General features: G+C 39.7%; 1 long non-coding RNA gene across 1 annotated transcript in view; it reads right to left on the bottom strand.

The window, feature by feature from the left end:
- The window catches only part of LOC128113737 (uncharacterized), a 29,931-nt gene extending 6,378 nt beyond the window's left edge, over positions 1-23,553 (bottom strand). The window contains exons 1-3 of the long non-coding RNA XR_008219610.1: positions 22,286-23,553; positions 21,493-21,650; positions 19,866-20,060 (exon numbers count right to left, since the gene is read on the bottom strand). This is a non-coding gene — a long non-coding RNA (uncharacterized LOC128113737). The remainder of the gene's footprint in view (positions 1-19,865; positions 20,061-21,492; positions 21,651-22,285) is intronic.
- Positions 23,554-23,847: the final 294 nt, after the last annotated feature.

Raw genomic sequence — 23,847 nt, 5'->3', positions numbered from 1 at the left:
TCGTTTTTTCCATATTTTCAAAACTTCGTAATGTGTTCAGATAACTGCTCCTATTTACCATGTTGCTCTCTTTTCCTTCTTAGGAAAGGACCTTTTGATCTGTGTCTGAAACCTGACAGATCTGTGCCAAGATTTTGCAAAGTTTTACTTCTCAAATTTTCCAGTTAAAAATTTCTGCCTGCCCAAGAAAATAGTCGTACCCTTTTTATGTTATTTTCAGACCAGAAGATTGCCCTTTGCAACCTAACAATCAATGATTCGTGCTGTACCTTAAAAGGGGGTAGTGTGTCATTCTGTTTTACAACCACCTGAAAAAAAAAAGAAGATAAAATGGCCTTCCTGGACATATTTTAATAACAACATCTGCAAAATACCCCAATGAGGTGTTCTCCACACACCACAGAAGCTTGGTGGAACTGTTTTGGAAGAGACAGGCCTCTTTCAGTCCCTTGGATTATACCACCCATGCTGCCTCCTGCTCTCTTCATACATAGGATCATCTCAGTTCAATCTTACTCAATATGATCTCTGATGAATAGACCCGGAGGCAGATTTGCTGGGGAGACTCTATGAACTAGTTAGGAAAACAGTCTGTGCTCAAGCAACAGGGCCATTCAAATATTTGGTTAAGGACACACTGGCCATGAAATTCAAATTTCGTGGTGCAGTTATTTTATTTTTTGATTTTACGTTTTAAAATAACTTCATTATTTTTAAATAGCCAAATATTGGTTGAGACTTTATCGCAGGAACTAACAACCGAGCAGAGGCTGGCTGCACTGCGTTCCTGCCATAGGGTAACTCCCTGCTACTGGAGAAGACAGGTATCAAACTAACCAAACAACTCCTGTGAAGGGGTTAGGATGCCCAAGAGGGCGGGACAAGAAAGCTGAAACCGTATTCCACAGGAGGAAAACTTCACGTACCATTTATCCCAAATCGACTGAATTTTCCGCACTTTATCATTAATCCTGTGGAAACTGTCATAAGAAAGCAATTGCAAGGAAAAGGAGCTTAATTAAGGGTTTTAATGATCTTGTTTTCCTGTAACTACACTTCTAATTACTAAAAATGTTTAGAACTTGGAAGATAGTAATCTTACACGGTATAACTATAATTATTTAACCTACTTTAAAATATAATTTTATAGAGATTTAAGTTCACAAATAACAAATGCGGGGTTTTCTTTTTTTTACAAGCAAGATTTTAAATATCTTAACAGATCAAGAATGTAATTTCTCCCAAAAGCTATTTACTATGTTCAATTAAAAACAGACATGATTATATTCATGCACTGGTAAACACTTCTTAGTAGGAGAAAGTAAAATGATATTTTTGAGATAAATCAACCAAAATTATTCTAGCAAGATAATTAGGATTTTAAAAAGACTGGCCCTTTGTAACTTTATTCAGTATTAAAGATTCAGAGATAGAATTTTTTTCCTTAAAAGGAGATGTGCTCTGTCAAGGATGTGAAGACCTTGATGGATAATGACTTTCACATGTGTAAACACATACATACTGAGCATACACATGTACAAAAATACATCATACACATAAACATAATAAGTTCAAATATGAACAAACACATAAAGCATATATAAACATATAGATGCATGATACTAATTTTTATAAATTTGTGCTTATTTCGTGGATGTTTACATGATATGGTGGATATGTGTATGTTGTATGCATAAGTGATGTGTGTGTGTATGTGTGATATACACTTGCATTTGGAGGCCAGAGCAGTGATACTGTGTGTGTGTGTATGATGTGCGTGCGTGTGTGTGTGTGTGTGTGTGTGTGTGTATGTGTGTGTGTGTGTATGTGTGATATACACTTGCATGTGGAGGCCAGAGCAGTGATACTGTGTGTGTGTGTGTGTGTGTGTGTGTGTGTGTGTGATGTGTACGTGTATGTGTGATATACACTTGCATGTGGAGGCTAGAGCAGTGATACTGTGTGTGTGTGTGTATGATGTGTGTGTGTGATGTGTGTGTGTGATGTGTGTGTGTGTGTATGATGTGTGTGTATGTGGTGTGTGTGTGTGTGTATGATGTGTGTGTGTGTATGTGTGATATACACTTGCATTTGGAGGCCAGAGCAGTGATACTGTGTGTGTGTATGATGTGCATGTGTGTGTGTGTATATGTGTGTGTGTGTGTGTATGTGTGATATACACTTGCATGTGGAGGCCAGAGCAGTGATAGTGTGTGTGTGTGTGTGTGTGTGTGTGTGTGTGTGTGTGTATGATGTGTGTGTGTATGATGTGTGTGTATGATGTATGTGTGTGTGTGTGTGTATGATGTGTGTGTATGTGATGTGTGTGTGTGTATGATATGTGTGTGTGATGTGTGTGTGCATGATGTATGTGTATGTGATGTGTGTGTGTATGTGTGATATACACTTGCATGTGGAGGCCAGAGCAGTGATACTGTGTGTGTGTGTATGTGTGTGTGTGTGTGTATGGTGTGTGTGTGTGTATGATGTGTGTGTGTGTGATGTGTGTGTGCATGATGTATGTGTATGTGATGTGTGTGTGTGTGTGTGTATGATGTGTGTGTGTGTGATATGTGTGTGTGATGTGTGTGTGTGTATGATGTGTGTGTGTATGTGATGTGTGTGTGTGTATGTGTGATATACACTTGCATGTGGAGGCCAGAGCAGTGATACTGTGTGTGTGTGTGTAAATTATGTGTGTGTGTGTGTATGATGTGTGTGTGTGTATGATGTGTGTGTGTATGTGTGATAAACACTTGCATGTGGAGGCTAGAGCAGTGATACTGTATGTGTGTGTGTATGTGTGTGTGTATGATGTGTGTGTGTGTATGATGTGTGTATGTGTGTATGATGTGTGTGTGTGTGTATGATGTGTGTGTGTATGTGTGATAAACACTTGCATGTGGAGGTTAGAGCAGTGATACTGTGTGTGTGTGTGTGTGTGTGTATGTGTGTGTGTATGATGTGTGTGTGTGTATGATGTGTGTGTGTGTGTATGATGTGTGTATGTGTGTATGATGTGTGTATGTGTGTATGATGTGTGTGTGTATGTGTGATATACACTTGCATGTGGAGGCCAGAGCAGAACACTGGGGTTTTCCTCTATTGCTTCCTTCCTTGTTATACTATGGCAGCATCTGTCACTCAGCCTGAAGGTCAGCATTTCTGCTGGCCTGCTTAAAATCCATGTCTCTGACCCACCCACTCCCAGTCCTGGGACTGCATGCGCATTCAGCCATGCCCAGCTTTTTGTATGACAGCTGCTCTTATCCTTCCATAGCGAACACTTTGACGCGGTGAGACATCTCCATCCCTCCAACTGTTTGCACTGTCTTGAATACACAGCATGGAGTAGCTAAAGTAAACCCCTGCATAGTTGCCCAGAAGCATTTTGATATAGAGACACAAGCTTAGCTGACTGATAGCATTAAAAAAAGATAACTTTTTTTTTTAATCATTTGTGGCTTTCCAAATAATAGTTTAAGGTAAAATCTGCTTGCAATTTGAAATAGAACATAACCCTTAACCAAAACACTTACCCTATTAAACCAATAAAAATAGATTATATCAATTTACTCTTTCCCTAGAAGTCTAATTTAAAAATATTAATAAAAAGAAAGAAAAGAAAAATATAACCATTGCCTATTAATTCCTACCCTTTGATAATGCCACCATACAGAAAGATTATAGGCATTAAAATTGAGTATTTTATTATTTAAGAGTCTTCTTTCCTTTCTAGGCCCTAAGGAAAAAGATCCTTTGACAGGCAGAACTTTGAAGAATTAGTGTGACAAAATACGCTTCAAGCTCAATTATTTCTAGACATGTGATAGAAGGAAGTCAGATCCATAGTTCCCTTTTAGGAGGGTGATCACAATATGACATACATATTTTACAATGAGATGAAACTGATGCACTGAACCTTAGCACCACATTCAATAATTCATGGTTTTAATAGCAAAAATGCAAAAGGGAAAATAATTCCACCACGAACAAAGACTAAAGGAAGATTAATTATTGAGCATCAGCAGTGGTGAAGCTGCCTGCCCACTGGTCAGCTAAGCACAAGGAAACCCTTCTCAAAAGGCTGAGTGCGCTCCTCGTGCCCAACATCATTTATCTACAACTTATCCCCCCCCCCTCAAGCTCTCTAGACTCTTAATAAATTTATTAGGACATGTTTTGAATGGAAAGGTATGAAATTTTCCCAAACATGCACTTGTTTGTGTTTTCTATGTTGACACGGAGCAGGAGCTCTCAGGAGCCCACAGACAGCTTCTGAAACTACATGGCAGCATTCAAAATGAAAACTCAAGAGAGCAATATGACCCATTGTGGGTTCTTTAACGAAAGCTTTGGATGAGGGAAGGGCTTCTGTACTTTAAAACCTTGCTCAGTAAGAAATACTCCAAGTGCATTAAGACTTGAGGTCACAAGAGACTCCACCAATGGATCACAATCATGATACAATAGTATCAAGTACAGTGTTTGCTCTACAAAAGATTTCTCTATTATTTGAGTCTAGATATAAAAGCAGAGAAACTTCAGAAGTAGAGTACAAAGTTCCATTCTGAAGAGTGCTGTTTACTTAAGAAAGCTTCATGCACAGTGGCTTAGGTAATTAAAATATATTTAAGGAGTTGTCAGAGTCTAGCAAACAAGTCCAGTCTGTGAACCAAATCCAGAGTCGTCTCTACTGCTTGATTAATTGGGAAAGTGAAGCAAGGCACATTGAGGCCAAGTACAGTAAATGGGTGTCGATTTTAACATCTAGGTCACAAAATCAAATACATAGCTCTGCTTTGTGAGCTCTGCTCTCTAGGAAGCCTTGTTGGAAAAAGGTTTTGATAAAAGGAATGCTATGTTCAGAACGATGAAAAAATGCAATAGTATTAAAGGTGCACCAAAGTCGACCCTTGTGAAGAAGATAACAGACAAACCAAACAATCAGGATGCCACTTCCAAAGAATGGGCTTCCGTCACAATATATTCAAAATAAAAAGATAATAGGTCTGAGGAACATTAAATGAATCAAATTGAGTCCCAAGTCAAAATATGCTGTTATACTTGTGTTTTTGTTTTATCCTTGTTTTCTGTTTGTGCTTTTGATTTTCTAATAGAAGACAAATCCTGAAGAATCTAACGCTGAGCTAGGAGGTGATCCATACGGAAAGGTGCTTGCCGCCACCACCACCATGCTTGATGCCCGGAGTTCAATCCCTAGACCACAGAATGGAAGAAGAAAACAGACTTCCACACACCACCTTCTGACTGTCGCACATGTGCTATGACTCAAAGGAGGCTGCACACACATGAGCTCACAGACACATACGGGAAACAAACAAATGTTAAAAAAAAAAAAAACCCAAATCTAACTGAAAACTGCCTTGCAATTTCTTGCCACTAACATACGCCCTCAGCAGCCCAGGTTAGATTCAATTCAACAATCTTGCTGTATACTGACATATGTAGATACTGTGCTTGAGATGGGATGAGAAGGAGCATTTGAAGGTTTACAAATGAAGATGCTTTCTTTTTCCCATTGTACCGATTCGGCTTCTTTGTCAAAATCAGGTGTTCATAGATGTGTGGATTAATGTCAGGGTCTTCAATTAGATGCCAGTGGTCCACATGTCATCTTTTTTTAATGCCAATACCAAGCTGTTTTTATTACTATAGCTCTATGGTAGAGCTTAGAGTCAGGGATGGTGACGCCTCCAGAAGTTGCTTTATTGTACAGGATTGTTTTAGCTATCCTGGGTTTTGATGCAGTGGGGAGGGGCTTGGTCCTGCCTCAACTGAATGAACCAAGATTTGCTGACTCCCCATGGGAGGACTTATCCTTCTGGAGGAGTGGATGGGGGGGCGGGGCTCAGGGGGAGAAGGCTAGAGGGGAACGGGAGGAGGATGAGAAGGGGATCTGTGGTTGGCATGTAAAATGAATAAAAAAAAACTTAAATAAAAATAATAAAGTAAAAATTAAGCTAAAAAGATTTACAAATGAATTAGACATAATCAAACAATATGCCCTTGACGTAACAGGGAAAACAGATAAGTTAAGAAAATATTATTTGAATTGTAGTAGATTCCACAATAGAGAAATCAAGTAATGAACACAGAAAAAGAAAAAATTAATTCTGGCTATGTTCTAGAGAAATACATTAGCACCTGCACCTGTGTCTCAATGAAGAAATGGACAGCTATAAAAGCAAAATAACAGATTGACTTTAGGACAAGCCTTTACTCACTGGACTCAATTTACTTTCCTGTCAGGGAAAGCAACTAGTTAGATCAGTTTAGCTTCCTCTAATTTTGAAACAGCATTATCCATCTATTGAAGTGTTATTGGAAGAGAAGGATTCATGGTGAAAGCTTCGATTGGTGAGAAACTAGAGGTCCTAGATCCTGAAGCTACTTGACAATTCTATACATACATGCATGAGCTGAGAGATGGACCACTTTTTATCATTTCAGTATTTTCACACTCCAAAATTAGCTTGCCTTTAAGCTTAAAAGAAGTATAAGAGTAGGCATTTACTCCAGCAAGCTTGACATTAAGGTCAGTGCTACTGAAGAATTATTGCATCTTACACAAGGAAGCTAGCAGTAATTAGGCCCAAAAGGAGAACTGTTTCCTCTTGCTCTTTTGCTCAGTTGCTGATGGAGTTTAGCCTTTAGTGTCTTAATTTAGCCATATGTTGGAACAACTAGATAGTGGGAAGAAAGAATCACAGATTTCCTCTTTCTCGGTAGAGTCAATAGGCTGGGCTAGTCTGTGAAAGGAAGTGTTCGAGATAAGTGCATTGTAAGGCCACTTCCACATGCACTAGTCAAAGACCCCTTCCAAATTGTTCGGCTTTGTCAGATCATAAAATAAATTGAGCTCTCTGATGATTCTAACACAAAATGGTATCAGAAAATTATGTATATTATATACATGGGGGGAAGCTTAACTGTTCTTTAAAATATCCTAACAAATCCTTACCCCAGTCTGTCATGTCAAGACAGAAGTAATTCTGTTTATGGGAATATTATAAAAGTTGTGTTGTGCCTATCAACTTTAACATAAGCACATATAAAATTTCAAAGCAACCAGATACTTATTTAAACCAGATTAATAAAAATTTAAGAAAGACAAGTTGTTCTAAATATTTCTGTGTTATTACCTTCTAGTCTTCTGATAGATTGTTCCTGACCTTAGCAATTTGCTCATCTTTAAATCTGTCTTCATGGACTTCTGATACTAGTTTGTACGACTCTTTCCTTCTAACAACTTTAAAATATTTTCCATTTCTTCAAAATAACCGCAGCTCTACACTCCAGGCTTTTCTGAACAGGTTTGACCTCTGCCAACCTTGATGCATTAGCTAATTCACCCATTTTACCCTTAAAGACTAGATATAAATCACCACAGCCCAATTAGACTTGACAACCTTTCCTTTGAAAGTTACAAGAAAAGAACAGAAATAAAATACAAAGAAGACCGTGCCTATTTATAGTTATTACTGGTTAAAATTTAAAAGAGCTCCACAGATGCAAGGGGGGAAAAATCAATATTCAAGTGACTGATATTGTAATTCTAAGATAATAACAGTATTTTCTCACTAACCTTAACCTAGTTTCTCAAAAGAACAAAACAGTTCATCTTCATTGATTGTCATTTACACAATCATTCATCAGCCAAGCAGGGAAGAAAAATATGTATTATGTTTCTTTTAATTATATTAGATCAATAACAATAATAAAATTATTAATCAACCTTTGATGATTTATTATTTATGCCACTGGCTATTAGATGCAAAACACTCTAAAGTAGCTTATTCAATACCCTTCTTTACTCATTTTTTCTTTCTACACACAAATAATCTTTCTTACCACCACTTTCAATGATAACAATAACCGGTTTTGGTAAGTTTCTAACTGTAATGCCCTATAGGGAAGCTGAAGATGTAGAGATCTGATATGTGTCCTCAGAGATCTTATATGACACTATAAGATTATATTATATTATATTTATATGAAAATATAAATAAAAATACAAGATGTCACAGCAGAGCAAAGGGATGTTCTTGGTCATAATGTGTAAACGAGGGAGAAGATATATAATGCTGAGAGAAATGTTTTAAAAAATGTCAATAAATGGGTATTCTATTTTTGCACATTTTTGTGCATCTATTTCTTTGAATTTCATTGTATTTTGATTTTGATGCACTTCATCTCCAATTAGTTCTCATCATCTCTAATTAGCTATCATTGTGCAAATTTAAATCTAGTTTTTTTTTAAAAAGAGATGTAACTGAATGTTAGTAGAGAAGAATATAGTTAATAATGAAATACATGTTAATCTATCTGGGGAAAATAAAAGAACAGCTTGGAGAATCTGTACAGAGGAAACACAGAGGAGGCGATTAAGGGAAGGAAGGTTGATTGGTGGTCCTGGGAAAGCAAAGCCAATCCAAGGAACAAACATGGGCACATGGAGGCATGAACTTCTCTGGAGCTGAGGCTGTTTATCACTGGTTGTGGTATCCATTTGGACTTACCAGCTTCTGGAGCAACGCAGCTCTTAACATTTGAACAATTTATTGCCTAATTATTTCGCGTGCCCTTTTGAAGCGTCTGTCTGCAGAAGGGGGTTGCTGAATGAGAGCATAGACAGTGGGCCCTTGGAAAGCTGCCCCCCCTCCCCGTTGCATTAAGAGTCAAATAACCTTTTATCAAATGCTTTGTGACCATTGAGAATATTGAATTTGTATTTTAATCATTGAGTTCAACAGGAATATAGCCAGTGGGAAGGACTTAATTACAAACGATGTCTTTCTCATGGTTATGCCCGCAATCCCAAGAGGTGCTTTAATGAAGTTCTGAGCCCTCAGACAGAAAGGTCAAATGGCTTTTCTCCCCCGGTGCCTCGGAGTGCATGCAGTTGCACCTTTATCTTAGCAGATGTTCAACCAGGTATAATATTAGCCCGAGGCAAAAATTCCAGGAAACAAGAGTTCACAGGGAAGCAATTCTCAGGAATTTAATGGATAATAGAACAGCCTGTTTGGGAGTTTGAGGAGGGGATGAATTGAGAGCATCTCCATTTGAATATAAATGTATATTTTATTAGAAGTATAATATGCCAGGAGGAATAACATTCTGCTTGGAAATGAATTCATTCCATATCAAAGACTAACAATATCTTAGGTTCCTATTTTTTTAATGTTGAAAATGTTAATGCTATGTTTATATTGTACACACATCCAGACCTGAATGGGGTGAAAACCAGCGAAAATTTCCTTTGTTGATGAATTAGGGGAAAAAGAATGGTTGAATATTCTAGTTTATCTGGGTTTTCCTGTTTAATCAAATTATGTTACAATAAGCAAAAATAAAAGTTACAGTTTATAAAACCATTTGAATTAATTAATTATATTAATTAATAATTAGATGGATTAATTAATTATTTTACTAATTAATAATTAGAAGGACAAAAAGAGTACTTTTTGGTATGTTTTCCTTGGAAAGATATTTATATCATCTAAATTTTTATAATTTATATCATTGTAAAATATCTTAAGGGAAGAAAATAGCTCTGTATTTATTTACACATGCATTTTAGATATTTTAACCTGTTTGTTTTAATGACTGTAGTTTAATGAAAAATTTGAACAGTTGACCTGAATAGTGTGTACCTTTATAAGACTTTCTGATGCATGTTCATTGAACACACACACACAAATGTCTTCTAGAAAGAGAAAGCAAAATACTTGACCTAAAAGATTGGAACTGTATATAACATCAATCCAATCAATACTGACTAACAGTTTAAAACACACACACTCTTCACAAGATAAATATTTGTAATGAAATGACTAGAGACCTCTCAGTAAAAACTAGTTACCAAGCAACCAACTGGGAAATGGAAGCTGGACACAGGAGTGGGGAAGGATGAACAGCGTGGCTTTGTGGAGAGTAGCAGCTAAGAGGCCCTCATTTCTGAAAACCTGTCTCAATTGATAGGGTCATACTTGAAATGATTAAAATATAAATAAATAAATTCTGGTGTAATGCATTGTGGTGTGGCTAATTTGCAAGACAGACTGTTGTGTGTCATAAGACAAGAATGAATTAAATTTGCCTAATACACTGTTGGAATAAGTGTACATACAATAGAACACACACACACAGAGGCACAAGTGCCGTCCTGAGTCATCCGATCTGATATACTTCCCAGGCAACTGCATGAAATTACGCTTTTAAACTGAAGGAGCTAAAGGAGTCTTTAAACTGTCTTCATACAATTTCATGGCCGCTCACCACCAGCTTTCCCACCTGGATGGTGCTTTTTAAAGTACCCACCACCTTAACCGTTTTCAAGAAATTGCATACAGATTCTTCTTAGCTGAAAAGCAGAGGTGTGTCTTATTTTTATTGGCAGTTAATGTGGGACCTTAAATATCAGCTGTCTCGGGAGCCACCAAATGATTGACATAAAACTGCAAAACGTGTAGCCTGTTCCTGTGTAGAGAAACAGAACAAAATGAAGACAAGTACTTTGCCCAGATTTGGGGGATCCAAGAATGGTGTCTGGTTGCCTGTTGAATAAAGGCTTCACTTTAAAATACTTTATTCCAGATTTAACTGTCTTCTTTTGGAGGGACATGGTTCGCCTTTACAAAATAAAAATAAAATAGACAAATAAACAAACAAAATCTCTCCAGCAGGCATCTAAATCCCTAAAAACCCAATGGTAAGGCGGGGTAGGGGTGGGGGCACTCCTAGAGGCAAACAGTCTGAGACAGCTCACAAAAAAAGGCGGGAAGAACCCGCCCCCCACCGCCACCGCTTTCCCTGCCTCCCTCTGGGGTCCCGGAGGAAGCAGTGACCACGACGCGCCACTTGGGCTCTATCTCTAAGACAATAGCGCCGCTCTCCGCTGGCCAAAGGACTCGGATCTTCAGCCTCTGCCGCCACGGGCGCTTCTCTCCAATCACCTACCCCATCCGGAGTCCCCCATCACCCTCTATCCAGCCTGCCCATCTGCCAAGGGTCTCGAGCCACCAGTGTCTCGGCCCCCGCCCCTGCGTCCCTCCCGAGCTGTGTCCCCCACCCCCTGCAGTGGGTGAGCCGCCCTCCCTCCTGTGCCTCCTGGGCTGCCAGCTGGGGACCACGGAGTGCCCGGGATGCCGCCCAGGGCCCCGCGCCCGCCCACCGCATTGCGCCCCGCTCTCGGGCAGCGGCTCTCTCCTCCTCCCTGCTTGTGGGGCCCTAGGGCTTGTTTGCTTGTCCTCAGCCCCGATGCCAGAGCAGTTCCCTCCTCTGGCTCCTTCAACAGCCCTTTGCTTCCTGCGGTGTGTTTTCTTTCTTTCCGCTTTTCCTAGGCCCAATCAAAGGTGTCTCTGTTATTGAAATATGAAGCCATTTCCTCTCCAAACCCCTTGGTTACTCAAGGCGGGAATCAATGGACCTATAGACCCTCCCCCGAGTTATAAATAAATGTCTATTTGTTCAGGGGGCGTTTTCCCGCGTATCCCAGCATCTTCCCCAGTAGTTATTTTAAGTGTGTGTGTGTGTGTGTGTGTGTGTGTGTGTGTGTGTGTGTGTGTGTGTCCGCTCGCGCGGGCCCTGTGACATCTGGTTCTAATCCTGAGTGTAGATCTATAACCCAACCCCACCCACCAGACTCCCCCTTGCATTCCTCACTCTATAAATAAACTCAGGTTCTTAGGCACTATCATCTAAGGACACAATAGCAGTTGTGGGTTAAGGAAGATTTGGTCCAACATTGATACAGAGTACAGCAGCCAACCATCGGAGCAGAACAAGCAATTTGCATAAAAGTTTAGGAAGTTTAGGGGGCTGTTGCCTTGCTTGTCTCCCACCCTTGGGTTTTCCTTTTAAGCAGAGACTAAAACAACAAGGTGACAATTGTGTAGGGTGTCAGCAGAGGCCACAGGTCATCCCACAGATCCCTCCCAGAGTCTCCTGTGGACATACCCCGGAGGAGACAGGGAGCAGGAGGTGTGGTGTGGGTGGGGGCTTGTGGTCAGGCCTGCTGCTTTTCCTGAACGCCAGAGCGGAATCACCCGGATCTGAGCAGAGGGAAAGTCATCTAAAAGGCTGCTGTTTTACAAGGCCTGGGCACAGAATGCCCCTCCCTTCCCTGAAGTTTGCACGAAGTGCATGTTAGGCTGTAATTAGAGGATCTGGGAGGAGAACTCTCCTGGTGACGCTTTGCTTTTCTTCTGCTCGTGGTGAGAAGTGCCTCCTTCATCCCCGGATCAGGACCTCTGCCATCCAGCACCACAAAGAGACATTCTGCACACACGCGCTCAAACGCACACACCCACACCCACACCACACTCGCCCAGAGACAAACTTAAGGTCAGGAGAAGCATTAGCCTCATTCCATCTCCAACTCCCAAGTAAGTGGGACTCTGAACGCCTCTGAACTGGATTTCAGGACAAGGTAAAACTTCTAGCATTTCTGCTTGGTTTACTTTTTCTTTTTTTCCCCTCTTTCATACATATCTTGGTGCCTTAAATATTTCAGAGCATTGTGCATATAATGTATGTACATAGTAAACAAATTTTATTATTTTCTTCAGTTTTTACTTAACACAGCACCTCCACTTTTTAAAGTTTATTGTCAGATAAAATATCATTGCAATAAACAGGTTCAGTCTAGACGTGGAGGAAGAATTAACTCAGGTTTTTCTAGCTTTTGCTACTGCTGCTATTAATCTGAGAGGCATGTGGTTCCAAATGGTGGCTTTTCCATCTGTATTTCAACAAGCAGTTTTATAGCAACTGAGATGAGAAAAGGGTAGTACAGACTAGACGAAGAGCTGTGGAGTGGGGATGTCCACCCCAGATTTATGACTGCTGTCTTGGGGAATAGATAGGTTTATGTGAAAAAGAAAGTTACTTCAGTCATAGGGACCATCTGTGAGATTAACAGCCTTCGAAGCATTATCGTGTTGAGCCTAGGTCTCTCTGGGTAATTGTAAAATTAAGAATGGATAATTACAATTCATTTCACACAGAGAATGATGTCAACGGACAAAAAACATTTCAAGTGGTAGCTGTTGAGAGCACTTTCTACAAAGTTACTTAAAAGAGTTATTTGCACATTGAAGCTACTCACTGATAAAAGCCAGCCTAAACTCAGGGGTGGTGGTGGTGGGGTGTTAGATTAAGTTGTTCTCTTCCATTGAATATGCTTGTTGTCCTCAAATGATACAGCCTATTCATTTGAAAATACGTTGTTTTATTTTCATTTATCACTGGAAAAGTACACAAAGTAGCCAGTACATTTGGGGAGTTCAGGGTGGAAAAATGTTCCTGTAAGTGGTCCAGTGTGATGTCATAAAATAAAACATACTGGCTGGCTGTTTAGAACCTGATGGTTATTAAGAAATAAAGTCTGTGAATTAATTTCCTAATAAATGTAATATTTATTCATTCCAAATGTAGTTTCTGGTAACCATTTCTATTTAATTATTTCAGTATCCAAAGTTTTCAGTAACTTTATACACATTTCAGTGGCATTTACATTTTAATGATATAAAGTAGAACTATTATCTAATAAAAATATATCAACATGGATTCATTTATTTATCTGAATGCGAGTATTTTCCATTTTATTTAATAAAACAGAATGTTGTCAAAGGACTCCTATTAAGTTTTAGTCTTTACTTTTATATGTATACAGATATAAATATGAATAGTTTTAGCAAAGTGTTGAAATTACTTTACTTCTTTCTTTGTAGTGATGTCTTTAGTAAACTGTAAATAGCTTAAAACATAAATAAATAAATAAATAAATAAATAAATAAATAAATAAATAAATAAGAGGTACATTTTCTGAGAGCTGATTGACAGATTAGAAGAAAGCCAACAACCTTAAGAGACCACTGGTCCATGGGAGGAATGCTCCCAGAGGCCAGTATTCCAAACAGGAGTACCCAGTGGGTCTGGGCTTTCTGTGAGAGGGGAACACCGTGTTCTCATGAAGAGAGCCATTTATTTCCACCAAGGCACTGTCTCTGAGAGGAATGAGTGACACTAATTTAGAAGTACTGAGGAAACCTTCACTGAGAAGAATCGATTCATTATGTCCCTAGCGGTTTCAGTTCGTTTTCCTTCCTCTGGGAGTGAGTAACACATCCAGTATAAATACGTTCAGGGTATACAGAAAAATGCCTATGGTGGATGGGCTGAACAGTTCCCGCTTTCAGTGTTCTGGGTGTGGAGTAGTGCTATTTCCTGGCTCCTGAAGACGACTTTTGGACTGTCTTCGCACTTCATCTCTGTCAAGATGAACACGGGTCATATTCAGGAAACGACTCCCTTCAGAAAATACCAGTTTTCATCTCCTTTTACGCTAGACATATTTTACTTTTCCAGATTACAGTTTGAAGATTAATAGTATCCCACCAATTAAAATTCCAGTAGCAGCCAAGGGCAACTTAGGAAATGATTTTTTACAGCATAGTCTTCTGTTGCCTCCAATTAATTTCTCCACTACCTGTAGTCATTATTACTCCACACATCACTTAGTCTATGTCATTTAAATTGACTTACCCTTCACTCAAAGGGTAACAAAATGTTAGGGGAAGTAAGGAAAAACAGAAGTATGACTATACTAGATATTTTAATCAATAGTGTTTGACAAGGATTAGAGGAAACAGCTGATTAAACAAATATTAGTGTAGAGGGGGCAAGATGATATAAATTAATAACGCAGCTCTTCATTTACTCTGAATAGGAGGGTCTGTAGTTTAGGGTGATGCACGGTCCCTGATCGCCACCTAGTGGATGCGTATAGAGGTTTCCTTACCAGCCTCTCAAAATTTACTGGTTTGGGGCTCAATTACATAAAATTGGCCAGTTTGTTCTGTTGATACATTTTACACTTAACTAAATGACAGACAGAGTGTGGAGTGGGTGCTAAGAACAGAAATTGAAGCAATGTAATTGTTATGTAAATTAAAAATCAAGATCTCACGGAAGAGTTTATTGAATTCCCAGTGGTCACATTTAAAATCACTTTTCTCTTCATGGGTTAATTTGCTGTCAACTTTCTGCCTTTTGGGGGAAATAGTTTAATTATACAACTCACTTCTAATGTAAAGAGATATTATTATACAGTTCAAAGAAAGATAGAGAGAGCACTATCCTTAATTAGTTTCTCAAATAGAAGCACATTTCTGGATAGTTTGTTACTGAATTTGTCTGGATAAGGACCTGCTAGCTTAATGGGCTAACAGACAGACACCACTGCATTTCCCTGCATATTCTTTATATTTTTAAATAGATGGGCAAAGATATCCAAAATTGCTTTTGGGTATAAGGTCTATTTTATAAAACGCTCTTAAACGCTAATAATTAGTATAGAGGACAACTTTATCTATCCCTATTGCCCACATGGAATTTTAAAACGTAGACTTTGTTTCCATGAAGTTCATGTGACAGAGATGTCTTCCTAGACAAGCATGCTTACATGCAGAACCACTATGTGACAGGGCCAGTAGGTATTGTTGGGGGTTAATTCTTCTGTGTAGTGCTGTTTCAAAACACTTTTTCTCTAAGAGACATATGAATTATTACTCCTATGGGTTTCCTGCAATATATATGACTTAATGGCAGCAGCGTTGAATAGTATTAATCGAGAGGAGACATGAAATTCCAATTGGGAAGGACAACAGCTCAGTGGGAAAAATCTGATGAATTTTTTACACGCTGAGCTTCTAAATCAAGCCTGTTGCTGTGGAGTAAGAACCCTCCTCTTTAGGAGTTCTGGCTTTTGGTTTGTTTGTCCTTTTATGGCACTGGTACCCACACAGTGACGAAAAGATAGCCACTCACCAAGTCCTCTTTCATCAACTACCACCAAACGGGAGCCTCAGTTGAACAGAGGTGGTCAGTGCCACCACTCACATAAAATGAAACATGTTATCTTTATTTTTGTCAGCAATGGGTCATTACCCATCATAAAAAAATAATGTCAATAATTTGTCTGGCCATCCATGTGATAGAGAAGCAATCCTCTATTTATTCAGTGTTGAGTCCTGGCGGGGGAGAGGAGGGATGAAACTCAGTTGCCCTGAAAGTACAAGTTCAGTCGTGGGTGGCAAAACCATCACAGAGGTCTAAAGTCTTCCGGTGGCTTCGGGATGCTAGACAGACTCAGTCCTAGGAGATGCTGGGCAACTCTCTGAAATGGTGTGGTGTGGCTAGAGTATGGCTGTGTGGTCAAAATTCTGTGTGACATCTTTACCCACTCAGGAAGATCCCAAGGGTGATTTGGGGAATTAAATTTCTTAGCTTTGTTTCTCAAAGAAAGCCAAGCATTATTATTATTATCATTATTATTATTATTATTATTAGAATGTCAAATGTCACCTCACCTCTTTTAAGATCTGTTTGTTTTTGTCTGTCTATGATACTGGGAATCAAACCCAGGGCCTTGCACGTGCTCAGAAGGCGCATTGCTAGACGACTAGGAGATACTTTATAAAAAAAAATCAAATGCCCATGATTCCATAACTTAGAACAGGTTTGGCTCTGTTCCTTTGGGGTAACAGAAATTTCTCTGCGGTCTGTCAGTTCTAAAATTGCAAAGCAAATTCAACTTTACTTGGTTAGTTGCTGAATTTAGATTTCTAAAAACTCCAATTAAATGAAAATTATTTCTACAGCCTAATGAATGATCTTGGATCTCAGTCTTTATACTATGTGGTTCTTTCTTGTCCTGACTTTTACTTCAAGCTTTGAGAATCTCCTCTCTTAAACATTCCTCCATTCAGTCAGCAAATTATTACCGAGCACTAGCTGTTCACCAGGCACTGGAGCAGCGTTATGTTCCGTAACCCTGTCTTATATTTTAGATTAGGACAGTCCATTATAAAATAATCAGAATGTCAAAATTGATAATACTGGGCCTAAAGCATTACAGAATCCTGCAGTATACTTTGAGTGATGAAGGGGCCCAGAAGTTCCAGCATCTTTCTTGCGGTATGGTGACAATTTTGAAGATGTGTCTTCATAAGTCATTTCCATTTCAACTAGCTAAGATGATAAGGGCTGTGTTTCTTGGTTGTATGGGCACAGTTAGGCCTAAGAAGACAGCTGTGATGCCGCAGAACCTCACCAGGCCTAGGGTTCTGACAATATGTTGTTCAGATGAACAAGAAAAGCCAACTTGCATTTGTGTACCCTTGCTGGCCCCCAGTTATAACTAAAATTCGGACTGAGCAAGGAAGGTTTATTGCTTACTATTTGTTCCAGGCAAGCCTCGTGCTAGGTGCTACATAGTAATTAGTGCCAGGCATCTTCAAGTTAGTGCAGAAGACAGGGAAATACACAGCATGAATCACAAGTCCAATTTGCCAAGGAGGCGAAATTTACCTTCCCCCATCCCTGTGTGTCCTTCCTTTGCGAGTATCCAAAGGGCCAGGCCCTTTGTATACCTTTAACTGGGACTGGGAGGAAGGCTCCTCACCCTGCTACTCCCAGGGAGCTGCAGCTTTTCTGTTCCTTGGTTTCTTAACTACACCTAAGTGTGAATGAGTTCAACTCACGCATTTACATTTCAAGCCCCTTATCTCTTAAAGTAAATGTTTTGTTTGAAGTGAAAGAATTTAAAACATCTGGAGGCATCTCATGCTTGCCCCCAAAGGGGGTAATTTTAGAGTCTTCAATCTCTTTGTTGTCACAGCTCCTTAGGAGAGTTCCCTCAAGGCCTGTTTGCAAGGCCTCAAAGGACCATGGCTCCTGCTGACCACTGGGTCCTTTGAGCTGAGCCTGATCAACTTGCCTTTCTACATCACCCAGTAATTTGAGCAGAACATATCTCCACGTCTACCCCCAGGGCAGCCAAAGAGATTCCTGTGGAGTACCCCTCCCGCTTTGTCATTACCCCTCATGGCCTCTGCCCTTCATGGCAGAGCTTCTGTGTGGCCCAGGGTCAGACAGAGCACTCAGAGATCTTGGTGTGCCACTGTTCGGGTCTCTAATGCCAACCCACAGGTCCACCTCTAGGGAGAAGGTTTAGAACATAAAGTCCACAGACACAGAGTCACGGAGCAGGAGGAAGACACGGAAGGGTGCACACAGGAGAAGCGGCCACCGTGTTGATAATTGGGGTCAAAGCTGACATTGTTCAGACTTGAATGTTTATATGCTTGGGTACAACAGATTTGGAAAATGTTTGACATTGACACTGAGTGTAGTCTTTTCATGTATGAAACAAACTTTGCAAAAAAGAAGAAAAATAATAGGAAAAAATCTGCCTGGGCTTTACAAAACTAACACCAACAGAAGTCATTTCTTTACATTTCTTCTGGTTTGGGGTTAACATAAGACATAATGTCACTTATATTTTATTATGTGTCTCAAGTTAATTTGCATAAAAATTTAAAGTGTATGTGTTTGAATTCTGCGTGCATCCATAAGGTCTACATGTTGGTGCAGTGCCTGCAGAAGCCGGAAGAGGGCATCAGCTCCCCTGCACCTGGAGTTACAGATTTTTTTTTCTCTCTCTCTCTCTTAAAGACTTGTTAGACTATATCACTGTTGTTTGGTGCTCCTGTGAGCTGCGATTCTGAGCCAGAGCACTAAGGGGATCTCACCATCAACTTGCTAAGGCTAATGGTACTGATTTGGAGAGGTGGCATCTTCTCTTCCTGTAATCCAAGCAGGGCGAGATCATCCACCTAGCTGGGCCATTTGGCACCTCACGTTTAATAGTACCCAGTGGAGTACTCAACATGGGGTTTGAGATTTTTCCATCCCCTGTGCCTTAGGAGCTAATCTCTCTTAGTCCTGAGACAATCCCTGGCTCGGTTTATTTGTCATCTGTCTTCTTCCTATCCATCACTCTCAAATTCATAAATTCTCCTCAGGTTCAAATAATTATCATAGCAGTAAATTTGAAATTTAAATAAATAACTTTAAAATTCTTTCAAACCCGGGGGAAACTGCTAACAGTGAGTTTTGCCATGAAGACTGCTTTGTGTTTGTTTGGATGTTGAGTTGTAGCTAGAGTTTTCCTGCCTGGCCCACAGTCAGGACAAATCTCTGTCACCCGCCAGTCCCACAGTTGCTCAGACCTGACCAAGTAAACACAGAGACTTATATTGCTTACAAACTGTATGGCCGTGGCAGACTTCTTGCTAACTGTTCTTACAGCTTAAATTAATCCATTTCCATTAATCTATACCTTGCCACGTGGCTCGTGGCTTACCGGCATCTTCACATGCTGTTTGCAATCGTGGCAGCTGGCAGTGTCTCTCTGACTCAGCCTTCCACTTCCCAGCTTTATTCTCCTCCTTGTCCCGCCTATACTTCCTGCCTGGCCACTGGCCAATCAGTGATTTATTCATTGACCAATCAGCAACACACTTGACATACAGACCATCCCACAGCATTGAGTTTGAGCCCATGACCTCGTGCATACTAAGCAAGCATACAACCGCTCATCCACATCCTCAGCTGGATGTATCATTTTAGCCTCTGTCTTATCCACTGTAAATGTTCACTGAGTTGGGCAATAGCAGCGTTCCATCAACCCCCACATGCCACAGTCCCCATCAACCCTCTGCAAAGAGAAGATGCCACACATGTTTGCTGAATTAAATGAAATTAAAATGGCATTTCCAAGCCTTGATGCTCTAATGATAGATTTTTCATAATGGTAACCCCGAATAAGACCCCCAAATGCCTGAATTGTAGCTATTTATTCAATTTCATCCAATTCCTAGTTAACTTTAAATATATGTTCTTGCACGCTCTTGTTTAAAAATCAGCAGTCCATGTGTGGCACAGATGGTAATTCAGCAGAGTACTTGATTAACCATGCCCACAGTGTTTACCTTGACATATGAATGAATTGCCCACAGGATGGAGCAGAGGTCAAGAACACTCAGCAATCCATTCACTAGTTCCGGGATTCTCAAGACTTTGAAATTCTAAGTCGAATTTAGACTCCACAATGCTGTTTCTCTTGTCTTCTCAACAACTGGTGCTTTTTTCCTGGTTCTTATATCCCAACAAAATTGCCAGATAAGCTAAAATGAATAATTGAACAGTTTTAACATAAACATGTCCCCAAATTGTATAGAACATACCTCTTATACTACACAAAAAATGTCTTGTACATCTGAGCTTCAAATTTAACTGGGTGTTATTTTTTTTTTCTTTTAAAAGCTAGCATCCCAACCTCCAATGGGAGTTACTGGAACTGGAACTCACCACACAAGAATTCTTGCATGATGTTTCTGAACACTTTCCTTCCAATGGACGGACGATAAATGGTGCTATTGAATGAATTTATGTTTCATGTGTGTGTGAATGTCTTCATGTGCTTGTACATTGTGTGTGTGTGTGTGTGTGTGTGTGTGTGTGTGTGTGTGTGTGTGTGTATTTCTGTGGATAAAAGGATCATACATGCTAAGCTGGTGCTTACATCATCAGCCCCACAGACTAAATTTACTTTTACCAATGAGATTATTATATTAAAAAACAAATGACCAGGCATGGGAATCTATGCTTATTATCCCTGCATTTGGAATGATGAAGCAGGAAGTCATCAGTTCAGTGTCATCCTGGACTATATTACAACACTCCTTCTCAAACAAACAAATAGATAATACAAATAATATTATCAAACTGAGACATATTAAGACGTAAATTTGTAGACTAAGTTTAACTATGGCCTTGAATGTGTATTAGCACCCACATTTCCTGATTTTTTTTTCAAGTCAGACATAACTATGGGACAGAATAATCATTTCAAATAGAAGATCATACGTTCATAAAAATATATAAGAGACTAGAGGTATAAACTCAAATATTCTAACTGCACAGTATCTGGACAAGCATGTCTCCCTTAATAATTATTTTGCTGTTTTGCTGCCACCTGGTGGTAATAGTAGGGATTGGCCTGTGTAATAAACGGTTAATATCTTGACAGGTTAAAACTGCCTCACCTGTAACTAGTAAGTTTTACTCTCCTCCCAAATGCCATAAACTACAGTATCAAGAGAGCACTAAGTCCGTAGCTCAACTATTATCTGAGTTTATCTGCAAATAGTTTTATCATATTTAAGATAATCAGTGGGTTAAAAGTTATTCAGTACTGTACGAATTTATGTGCAATGGGTGAATTTACTTGTACTGCATGAATTTTCAGGATATTTGAATTTCCAACCTGGATTTTAGCATAAGTTTTGCGAATTCAATAATTTCAAACTTGGCTTCTTATTTTAGTTTCCGTTAGCCATCCCTGATCCATTTTCTAAACCAAGATTACAGCACCTTTGAAACAAAAGGAAAAATAGACAAAAACTCACCCAGAAGGCAGTTTACTGATACATAAGTTAAAAGTACGATCATCATCTCAATCACTTAGGAGAGGAAATTTGGAGTTCTCCCCTGCTGTTCACAGAGCAACCAAAGCCGGTATTCAGACTTCACAGACCCTCAGCCCATCTCTCTCACCTTCTTGTTCACCTTGCTCACTAACATCCTTTCCCTCCTTGGCCTATTGTCTGCTAAGGGATCTGTAATCCATTTCTTCTTGTCTTCTCGGAGAACTTTCTGTTAATTCCACTTCTTTCTCTTGCATCTTCAATGTCTCTGACTTTGCTTATTCCTTCCTATTAGAATTTAATCATGTTTTAATTTTTGTTTGAAAATACAAAAAACAAAAAACAAACAAAAAGCAGGCAGTGCACACCTTTCATCCCAGCACTCGGGAGGTAGAGCCAGATGGATCCCTGTGAGTTCGAGGTCAGCCTGGGCTACAGAGAGAGATCCAGGACAGGCACCAAAACTACACAGAGAAACCCTGTCTGAGAAAAACCAGAAAAAAAAAATCTTTCTTCCTCCCACCTGGTCATTCTCCTATTGGCAGAAAAGCAACTGGAAACTTGAAATTTTGGTAATGCTGCTAGAGCTAGAGCTCCCTGTCTTATCTACAGTCCTGCTCTCTCGCTCTCTTGCTCTCGCTCTCTCGTGCTCTCTTGTTCTTTGAGATAGGGTTTCTCTGTGTACCCCTGGATGCCCTGGAACTCTCTCCCTAGAGACCAGGCTGGCCTTGAACTCACAGACATCCACCTGCCTCTGCTTCCCGAATGCTGGGATTAAAGGCGTGCGCCGCCACCACCGCCCGGCTTTACAGTCTATCTCTTAATGAAATTCTTTTCCTTCAGAGCCAACTATTTTTGGTCATTTTCTGTTACTGTAACAAATGTCAGAGGCTGGAAACCTTGAAAAGAAATGATTAACTCACAGTTCTCAGGATCCAAGAGTGCAGCACTAATTTCTGTCTGGATCTGTCGAGGAGCTCCTGGTAAATGGGATGACAGAGCCATGGGAGTATGGAAAAGAGACAATGTGGTGGGGCATCAAGAAGCCAGAGAGGGAGTCAGCAGCAAAGCTTGCTGTTTTAGCAACAAACTGAGTCTCAAAAAGAACGATTTTCACAAGACCAGTGTTATTCTCTCCAAAGTGTGCTATCCGAGGACTTAATTATTTATGGACTATCTGTTTTCTAATGGCCTCTACCCAAGCACTTTGCCCTTGCCCTTCACCTTTTCCCATGTGTTTTCATTAATTCCTATAAATTACACTCCTTTCACCCACAGGTTGACAACTCCCAGGGGTTAGAAATGCATCCAGACTTTTCTGTTGGAGATTCTAACCACATTCACTAGGAAAACTCACAAACATCTCAGACTCCTCAAGTCCAAGTGAACTCTCATTTCTCCTGAATTTGAAATCCCCAATCTACCTCCATTAGGAAATGGCACCATTTTCTCCCCATTGAGTCCCTAAGGACAAAAGCTTGAGGGTCACCCTACTGGATCTATCTCTTAAGCACCTCTTCTTTTCTGTCTCCATCAGCCTGAATTCCACTCTGCATCTCACACCCCTCTGGCTGAATTCCTGCAAGCCTTATCCATTGTTCAGTGTCTCCATTCTTGATTCCAATCCATTCACTCCTGTGAAAGTGAGAACAATCTTTATAAAAGGCAAATATGAAGAGAGTTAGCCACTTAAACCTCTTCAGTGTCTTTCTACTGTAATGAAAATTGGAAAAATTATTTACTACAGTTTGAAAGTTCTCCATGACCTAGCTGTAGGTTTCTTTTCCATCTAAAATCACATAAAACATCCATCTAAAATCACCCATCCTCCCAGTAGACATGATCAAATTATCAAAAGTCAAGCGAACAAAGCAGAATATAGAAATAGACACCTAAAAGATCTAAATATTACAATTATTAGATGAAGGCTTTATGTGATGACATGGTTAATAAGTTAGATATGAAAATACAAGATTAAAGAAACATAAATAAAATGACTATTGAAAATGCCAGAGCTGAAAAAATATAACAACTGAAGTACAAATTCAGCACATAATTTTAGACATATTAAAGCAATGAATGATTGGTAAACTGGAAAAACAAGCCTGAAAAAAATATAGCTAGAATTAAATGAGAGAGGACATTTAGACATTGGCAAAAAAAGGAAAAAATGGCAAGTGGGCAGAAACACTTCTTTTTAATTAAATGTATTCATTTATTTTACATCCTGAGCAGTTTCCCCTCCCTCCTCTCCTCCCATCCCCCCACAATTCACTCCTCCTCTGTTTCTGTTCAGGGCAGGCCTCCTGTGGGTTTCAACAAAGCATGGCATATCTAGTTGAGGTAGGACTAAGCTCCTCCCCTTGTCTTAAGGCTGGGCAAGACAACCCAGTATGAGGAGTAGGTTCTCAAAAACCAACCAAAGTGTTAGGGACAGCCCCTGCTTCCTCTGTTATGAGTCTCACAAGTAGACCAAGCTACATGA

The sequence above is a fragment of the Peromyscus californicus genome, unplaced genomic scaffold (assembly GCF_007827085.1).
Source record: "Peromyscus californicus insignis strain IS unplaced genomic scaffold, ASM782708v3 Scaffold_18__1_contigs__length_77618521, whole genome shotgun sequence".
Taxonomy (NCBI): Eukaryota; Metazoa; Chordata; class Mammalia; order Rodentia; family Cricetidae; genus Peromyscus; species Peromyscus californicus.
The sequence above is the reverse complement of the archived record's forward strand: the minus strand, read 5'-3'. Positions and strand labels throughout refer to the sequence as shown.